We start from the raw sequence: 8,112 nt of genomic DNA, 5'->3' as shown, positions 1-8,112 counted from the left end.
ATCTGAGGATGTTTCAGGTCATATTTATCCAGGAAACACAAACATGTAAAGGAGTCATCACAGCTCTCTGACCTCGTTGCTCCAGGTTCACCACTGAAGTTTGGATTTAGACCTTTGGACCGGTCACTCCTCACAGACGGACAGCTGGACCCTGCAGACTCTGCTCTGTCCTCCTCTTCCTCCATCATCATCTTCAGTCAGTCTGAGAGGTAAACCACAAACACTCAGTGAGTTCACATTAACAGGAGGAACTGAGTTACAGTCGCTGACCTCTGACCTGTCATGTGACCATGAAACCAGGTCAATGTGTCTGTAGGTTCAGTCATCCAGGTCATGTGATCTAAGGAGCTTGGAGAGAAAAGAGACGTCTTTAAGTTTCTGGAAGACGTTTCATCTGAGAAGCTTCTTCAGCTCTAAAACCAAACGGTGGAGAGTCCCAGATATTTAAACCTGAGAGGGAAAGAAAGCATGTCGCTGACCCACCACTGATGTTATTTCAAGGAGGAAACTGAGAGCCTTTGCACCAGGAGCACAAACATCAGCTCCAGCAATGATCCACTGATGTGTTTTTATTCCATGTATGAATGTTGTTATTGACAGAGATGACGTTTGTGTGTCAGTGATGCAGTGACTGTTGTTGTTACCTGTACAGGCTGGTTAGACTCTATGAAACAGATCATACAGATCTCTGCATGTTAGAAGAGACTATTAAAGGTCATGAATGAGACAAAGGCAGGGAGGCGTCCTTTACAGCTAAACAGCAGAGTGAGAGAACAGCCAGCACCTCTACATTTATCACATTATACAGCACATGTATGATACTGACAGGGATGAGAAGAATTTAGTGATTCTGATCCCATCATTGATATTACTTATTGATTCTCAGTAGCTCTGCTCTGACAGTCACCACCATCACTGAGCAGCATATCAAAGACATTTGTGCACATTAACTGCATGTTGTGGCTCAAATGTTTGTGCATGTTGGAGGCATTTCCTCTTTGTTGTGATCAGTGTTGGTCATTACTCAAAACAGTCATTATTACACATATTACACAGAACACTTTGATTAAAAGTAATGGAGTACGTTACTTCATTACTCCTCATAACATTACTTTGATGTTAAAATGAACAAATGAGCATGTAACAACATAAAGCTGAGGTACAGCCCCACACACCAACACAGATCCTGATGAGGTCACGTGATGTTTCTCTGAGTGTTTATGAACACAAATCAAAGATGAAACAGCACAAAGACACTTCAAAGTGATTCTACTGTAGAAACATGAACAGGTAGAAACCTGCAGCCTGACTGCTCATCACTTTGTTACCTGTTCAAGTTCAGCAGCAGCAGCTCACTTTATCACGGTGCTGGTCTGGGGTCAGTGTTTACTCAGCTTTAACCTCACTCTGGGTTCTTGGCTAGCTTAGCGTTAGCTTAGTGTTAGCTTAGCATTAACATGCTGTCAGGTGTCTCGTGTGTAAATATTAATCACAGTGACAGTAAAGGAGGTAAAGGGCTGTGACGTCATCACGTACGCTGCGTCCTCTGTGGGCTCTGAGTGAACTCAAAGTACAAACTACAAGTACACAAACACGAACGTAGCTCAGAGTGGCGGACACACTCGGCCTCGTTGGTCCAGCTGTGAGTCCGTTACCGTGAACTATGGAGCGGCAGATTTGTGCTGAACTAAGCTGCACACAGCTGATGTTAGCCAGGAAACATTACACACTGACTTTAATGGAGAGACCGGAAATACAAACACACACAGTTTGTTGTGTGAAGAAATCAAACACGAGCTGAACAAACAGTAAAGTTCCTAAAGACAAACTGTTAAAGGAGGAAACAAAGCAAACTTACAGTTTCTTCACACCAACAACAAGCTCCACTCCACGAAGTTCAGGAAGTGAAATTAAACTTTGAGCAGGAAGGAAACACCCAAAGAGACGTTTGAGGACAATCAGGAGCATTGGAACACTGTGCTGCGTTCAGTTGCACCTCGGAAACTCCAAACCTCTGGCAGGCTGTGATTTATTTCTGCTGGTTTTCCTGTTTGAAGCACAAACATCCGTCATCACTTTGTTGTTGTTCTTCCTGCAGCGTTTAAATGTTTCAGCACTGAACTGATGTTTCTTCAAAGCTCGTTTCAACCTGTTGAAGTCATGAATGAAAGTGCAGACTGAGAGTGGATCACATGATGTTTGAGGTGTGTCATGTGACATGTTCAGTATTGTCACACATGTCTAGATTGTCCCTGATATCATAACTGCTCAAACACTGATGATTATATTTGAAGAATTATTCCTGATGGCAGCAAAGTTTGAATGGAGCTCTCTGTCTGTGCTGATTTGTCGCCCTCTGGAGGTCAAAGCACAAACTGCATGATGTCACTGTAACCACCACAGAGACAGGAAGTGTTTTTATGACTGAAACACTGAAATGATGCTAACGGCTGTCGTTAGGCTCACTGACAGCAGTGCTGATGTGTTCATGTCAAACACTGGCTCAGGTCAGACTCCTTCATCCTTCTCCAGCGTGAGGCCGCCCTCAGACCCACAGGAGCTCTGACCTTTGACCTCCTGACCCTAACCATTTTAGTCTAGTTGCATCTTTAAATGCAAATCCATCCAAACTGTAGCCGAGCAAAAGAAGCTGGAAGCTGTTCTATGAATGATGTTGTTGAAGGAGCTTGGAAAGAAAAGCGTCTGGACTTCTTTAAGTTGCTTGAAGAGGGACATGGACGTCTTAACACCCACTCACATCCTGGGACATTTGATCACAGGAAATCACATGATAGGGTGGGGCTAGATCTCACAATGGGTTCACCCAAAACCTTGGCTGATTGTGACCCACACCCGTTCTCACACCGTGGGTCGTGTGATTAGGTAGAGGATCAACAGGGGCTCCGTGTCCCTGAATTTAAACTGAATTTAAACACAACTGCTGACTTCATGTGTTCTGACAGCTGCCATGTGTCACAGCCTGGATAATAAAGCCATCAAACTTCACTCAACTCCAATAACACCATCAGTGTTTGATCTCCAGAGGATTCATCAGCTTTAACCACGATAGAAGCAGGAAGTTAAGATGAAGACGCACCAGGTTGTGACTGAAGGACAAAGCTGAAACATACAGATGTGAACAGATTCAAGATTCAAAGATTCAAGATTCAAAGCGTTTATTCTCATATGTACAGAAGAAAGAGCATGCACAATGCCAAGTTAGATAAGGGTTAAAAGAACAAGATAAGAATAATAAAAACATAAAAATGAGGATAAAAAAATAAAAGAAAAAAATAAAATAAAAAGATAAATAACTGCAAATAAGTACAAATAAGTAACTGAAGACACGTGTGGTCTGCAGATGTCGATGTACATGGATGTACATGGAGTTTAATGTGCAAAATGAACTTAGTGTGCAAAGTGACCTGATGTGCAAACTGCAGTTTGAGGTCGGTCAGCTGTTCAGGAGTCTGATAGCAGTGGGGAAGATGGAGTTGTTGAGTCTGGATGTTCTACATTTCACACTTCTGAACCTTCGTCTCGAGGGCAGAGGTGTGTCTCTCCTCTGGACTCTGTGATGGTAGCTGCTCTGCAGAGAGGGCAGCGGGGTCCTGATGATCTTCTCCACAGTTGTTATCACTCTCTGCAGGCGTTTGCGGTTTGCAGTAGTGCTGCCGTACCATGCAGTGATGCAGCTGTCAGGCTGCTCTCCACAGTGCAGCTGTAGAACCTGCTGAGGATCTTGGCCAACATACCAAATTTCCTCAGCCTCCTCAGGAAATACAGCAGCTGCTGAGCCTTCTTGACCAGCTGTGTGAGTTTGAGTCCCTCACTGACTCAAACTCCTTCAGTGACACTTGCAGCCTTGCAGATTAGTTTGCTGATCCTGATGCATCTCTGGAGCTGATGCTGTCCCCCAGCAGACAACAACAACATAGATGCTCTCACTAGTCCACTTTACCCTCTAATCACATCTCTGACATCTGCAGGTTGCTCCATAGAGACTCTTGTGCAATGCCAGGTGTTTGTGTTTGTCTGTAGGTACACATTAGATATGACCATAGACGCACACACACAAGTGAACACAGCAGCACAGATGGTTTCCACCTGCTTCCCTCTTTCTTCACACAACTGTGAGGATGATGAAGAGGTTTCAGGACGAGGTGGTCAGCAAGCACAGGATAAAGCAGGGCCATGAAACTCTCTGGTGCAGCAGATGTTTAATCAGACTCAGCTTTAGGCTTCTTTTCCCACCTGGCAGCAAAGTAACAGCTTCACTAATGTGAACAGTCACAATGTTAAACGTTTCTATATCTTCATATATTTTTATCTGTTGATGCTGCAGAATAAAGTCTGTTAACAGAGTGCAGGATGTGTAGAGCAGGTCCAGCTCTCCCTTTACTGTGTCCACTTTCATCAGCCCCTGTGAAGTGACACAGAGTGCATGTGTGTCTGTCAGCTGTTGTTTGTTGTGAAGGATGGAACAAATGAACACACACTTTTAGAGAAATCTGAAAAAGCAACACGTGCTTGGGCTCCTTCTGTGCTCGTCTTCATTAATGCTGATCTTTCTTTCCTGTTTGTTCTTTGGCACAAGCTTCAGTCTTTTCTCCCAGGGCTCCTTCACACTTAGAAACACACCTACATTCATTTATACACAAACATCATGAAACAAAGGCTTTGTAAAAGAGGACATGAGATCCTCTCTGAACAGCACATTCATATCAAACACAGGACTGAACAGGATATACTGAGTCTGTGCTGTTTTCATTGTTACTTGCTGAGTATTTTTCCAGTGTTTGAAATGTGACTCAAGTCTGATTCTTCTACTGTGTGTGAACTCTAAGCAGCTGCATTAAACAGCTGCTTTTCAAACCAGGCTCAATCCTATGACTCTGTGAATGTAAACTTTTGTCACCTGCATGAATAACAATCCTTGATCTAGTCAGGACTGCAGTGCTCCTGTGATCCCAGCTTATAGAAGGAGGCTAGCATGAGAGGCTCAGCAGCTAAAGCAGCACACCTGGGTCTCCCAGCCTATTAAAAGCAGCCCTTTGCTTCACCTGCTTCACTAAACATTATTATTATTATTTAAGCAGAGTGGTGTGATTCATGTAGGCATTGCTGTGTGACAGGAGGACTTTTCTTGAAACAGCTCGTGTGACGTGAGCTGACGTAAAAACAGTGATGTTAGCTTGATTCTCTTGGCTAAAACTATTTTAAAAAGAGGGTCAATCATGCAAATCTGCCAATAGAAGCCAAAGTTACAGCCCCTCAGAGTTTAAAGAGAAAAGGCCCGTTTCCAACACTCGGTTGTGCAAAGGGAAACAGGCCCACAGTGCCTGAGTGTGTGGGTAATTCTTCAAATAATATTCAAAAGCAAACATTTTGAAGCATGTAAATAAAATTCAATCATTTCTGCTCTTCAATACCTAAGAAATGAAAACTGGCAGATGGTCCCAAAATGTGAAACGCCTGGCTATCTGTGCATTTAGTGCTGCAAGTTTTCACTGTTTACCTTCAGAAGCATAAATCTCTGCACAGATAATGTTCATATGTGGATTCCTGGTTTTCTGCAGTTAATTGTGACCCAAAGCGTATTTTTAAAGTGGTTCCAGGCAATAAAGCCTAAAAATAAATACATCTACTTCCTTTTTCTGTGTTCCAGCCTCAGTGACTCTGACACAGTGCTGTAATATTTACACCTCTGATGAAAGCAGAGTTTGTAGTTGCAGAGAAATACTCGACTCATTTTGGGCATTTACGAGCAGGAACCTCAGAAAGCCCCTCGCTGCTTCACTGGTTAAGAAGCAAAGCAAACATTAGTTCACAGTGATGTTAATTAAGGCCCAAAGTTTAGGAACGAACGTCAGCACTTCACTAATGAATGTAATGCTGATTCATGTGCTTGTTTTGTAATGTGCATGTTGTGCGTTGCTATTTCCCATATTCTTTGGCACTGATAGATGAAGAGTCTCAGGCAGGACCGAGGCTGCCAGCTGCTGACAGTGAGCAGGGAGAGAGCAGCAGAAGCTGGGCAAGAGCAGGGCACCTTCAGCCCCCTTCATCAGTCAGAAATCATTTGGGTGTCTGTGTGAAATGTCTGATTTTTAAAATCTTTTTGTAGACATATTTATTAAATGTTTAACAATTATATAGAAGAAAGACAATGTAAAGAACAAAACATGACAAAACAAAAATGAGTTGAAGTTATGAACTGTTTCTGAGAGACAAATAACACCAGGATCCTTTTTGTGTAGCTGACAGCTGGTAACTGTGCAGGGGCGGGTCTAGCAAAGTGTTGCCAGGGGGGCAGGTAGGGCATTAACAGGGAGAGGGGGGCACAAAGACATACTTTTCTTTCTTGTTCTCATTTAAAATGTCTCACTTTTAATAAATAATTATCTGAATCTTACAACAAACGTTTTCATCTGATGTAAAATGTATAGAAATCCATTATTGTACATAGTCATTTTTTAGGGTCCCATCATAATTTCTTCAGAAGTAAGTACTGCATATGATGCCAGTGTTTCCCACATTTTCTAGATTCTGCACCAGTACTGTGTGTAAAATGCATCAAAAAGTCCGTTTGATTCTTTCTCACCTGTCTTTCTGTCTCCTTTCACTTTTTAAAGGTTGCCATGTTAGAAAACATATTTTGCCCTGCCGTGCTGTTTATTGATGTGGCAAATGAAAGGTTTATGAAAACATATCTAAATCTGTCATCAGTAATCAGCAATGATCATGTCTCACCTCTAGTCTCTGTCTTAATGTCAGGTTTCCACCGTGTGTTGTAGATGTTCAGGAGGTTAACTCGACCAACAGTCTACTTCCTGTTTAGAATACCAGGACAGGGAGGATGGTGCAGGTTTAAGTTTATTAGACTGATGCATGTATACCAACAAGACAGCGTCCATCACTGTGACAACAGCGTTTGTTTTCATTCAAAGGCTTCATGGTTTTTCCTTTAATACCTGGGGGGCCGGTCTCCAGTCAAAATGCCCGGGACCATTTTTTGTCCCAGTCCAGCCCTGGTGTCAGATCTGCATGCAGTGTCAATGAGACGATCAACAACAGATCAGACAAAACACTCAGGCGGACACTCCTCTGTAGAAGGAAACATGGAAAGTGTGAGGTAATCAGTGCACAACATCACTTTGTATTTCAGGCTGTTTTTATATAGAACTTCAGCACCAATGTAAAAGTTCTGGTTTTAGGAAGATGAAGAACATTTTCAGGAAGGATGCCGTCTGCAAGCAGAGCTGCTTGAACCTCAGCGCTGAGGTCCAGACTACTTCCTGTGAAGCCACGTGATGTAAATCTGCTGCTGTAACTTCACAGTTTACTGAAGCTAAATGCAACGTTACCATATAATCTGTTTTCAACAAAGGTTTCACTCCGTCCGGTGTTGATGGAATGATTCAGGCCGTACTCGTCAGGCTTCCCGTCGACCACACGCATTTCAGTCACAAACCCATGACTGACAACAAGGGAAACAGCAGAAGAAAAGATGTGAAAAATACTGGATGATGATGATGGAGGATTAACCGCGGTGGCTAAACTGTTTCCTGTCTTTGTGGGCGTACTCACAGGGAAGTTTCCAGGCACGTCAGTCTTGGTGGCTAAAGTCTCCATTTTCCAACATGTATCGCTACAGGTGCAAAGACACAACATTAATCATCAGTGTAAATATTTTAATGCTGTCCAAACGGTGTTTGCTTTGTCTGTCCTCTCGCACTCACAGAGGAAACGAGGACGCCACCTTCAACCCATCTTCAGTTGGCTCAACCATGGCCGGACTTCCTGTTGGCTTTGTGACAGCAAACCACTTGAAATGAGAGCAAACTGCAGTCAAGCACCACTTACAGCAACCTGTGGACACGCAAATGGAAAGCACAGAGAATCATACAGAAGCATAAGAGCTGTTTATTGTAACACGTGTGTGTGTGTGTGTGTGTGTGTGTGTGTGTGTGTGTGTGCACATTAATAACACACTGATGTATGTTAGTTTGATTTATGCTATATCTGAGAAAACAACTGCAGAATTTTACATCAAAGTTTCCAAAGCTGATGTTTTGTTGTTCACTCTGTTTTATATTCATATAGTTTGTT

The 8,112-nt window shown here is 42.9% G+C and overlaps 1 protein-coding gene across 1 annotated transcript in view; it reads right to left on the bottom strand.

The window, feature by feature from the left end:
- Positions 1 to 8,112, bottom strand: part of LOC143415939 (uncharacterized) — a 282,785-nt gene that overhangs the window by 245,711 nt on the left and 28,962 nt on the right. The gene's annotated exons all lie outside the window — the stretch shown is intronic.

Source organism: Maylandia zebra, unplaced genomic scaffold (assembly GCF_041146795.1).
Source record: "Maylandia zebra isolate NMK-2024a unplaced genomic scaffold, Mzebra_GT3a scaffold11, whole genome shotgun sequence".
Taxonomy (NCBI): Eukaryota; Metazoa; Chordata; class Actinopteri; order Cichliformes; family Cichlidae; genus Maylandia; species Maylandia zebra.
Note: the sequence above shows the minus strand (reverse complement) of the source record. Positions and strands in the feature narration are given on the sequence as shown.